The sequence below is a fragment of the Halichoerus grypus genome, unplaced genomic scaffold (assembly GCF_964656455.1).
Source record: "Halichoerus grypus unplaced genomic scaffold, mHalGry1.hap1.1 HAP1_SCAFFOLD_197, whole genome shotgun sequence".
NCBI classification, from domain to species: domain Eukaryota; kingdom Metazoa; phylum Chordata; class Mammalia; order Carnivora; family Phocidae; genus Halichoerus; species Halichoerus grypus.
Genome location: NW_027555124.1, coordinates 30,001 through 31,236, shown reverse-complemented (window position 1 = coordinate 31,236; position 1,236 = coordinate 30,001).

The following is a 1,236-nucleotide window of genomic DNA, read 5'->3' as shown; positions in this document are numbered from 1 at the left end:
GGCTGAAGCAGGCTCCGTCGGGTTGCTGTCCTCACCGGCCTCTCCCCTCCTCGGGACCTTCTCGGGGTTTCTGTTTTGCCAGATCGATGTGGTGCTCTCGTGCTCTCCCGGGCCGGGCCTAAGCCGCGTCAGACGAGGGACGGACGTTCATGGCGAATGGGACCGCTCTTCTCGTTCTGCCCGCGGGCCCCTCGCTCCTTCACCTCTGCCCGCCGTGGCGGTGAGGTGGGGGGTGTGGGGGGGTGTGCAGGCTCCGGCCCGACCCCGCCCTCCCGTGTTCTGCCTGACGGCGCTCGCGGGACCGGGGTCCCCTGACGCAGCAGACACTCTCGCTTGCCTCCCCTGGCTTCGTGTGGTGCGCGGCCCTCCCCGCCACGGGGAGGGCCGTCCCGGCGCCGCGCTGCTCACCCGCTTGGGCGTGCTGAGCGCGTTGCGCGTGGCTCTCCGTGGTGCCCCTGGAGCGCTCCAGGTCGTCTCAGGTGCCCGAAGCCGAGCCGGTAGCGTCGTTTCCCGTTCCCAGCGACCCCCTCCCTCGGGCCACCGCTGTCGGTGGCGTGTCCGAGGAGCGGGTGGTGGAGTCGGTAAGGGAGGCCCACCCCGCCCCCCCGTGGGACGCGGGCGCCTCGTCGTCGCCTGCCACAAGCTGTGCTGGTGGTGGGGATTGGACTTTGGTGTGGGGCGTGTGAGCCGCTTGCGGCGGGCCGAGCCAGCGCCATGGCGCTTGGCCAACCGAGGGGCTGCTGCCTTTTTGCCCGGCATGCCGTGCCTGTCTCCGTTTGTCGTTGCCTCGCCCGAGGCGCGAGGCTCCCGGTGGTCGGTGACGTGAGCATGGCGTGTGTGGCAGGGCGGAGGCGGTCTCCTTCTGGGGTCCCGGCCGCGAGCGCTCAGGATTGCCCTGTTTGCCTGTCCCCTTGCCGCGTGAACCCACCGCCCGCCCCCCGGAGCCCTTGGCTTTGTAAGGCCTTTGGAACGCCGTTCCGCGGGGCCCGGCCGGGCGGGGGGGACGATTTGGGTGGGGGCGATGCGCCCTCGGTGAGAAAGCCTTCTCTAGCGATCCGAGAGGGTGCCTTGGGGTACCGGAACCCCCCAGCCGCCGCCCCTCCTCTGCGCGTGTAGTGTGGCCACCGACGCGGGGTGACTACCGTTGCGTGTTGGGCAGAGCTCTTCCTCTCTGTGAGGGGGTCTGATTTTGCCGGCCCCGCGGTGGGGCCGAGCGCCGCTCTTTGCCTACCGCGG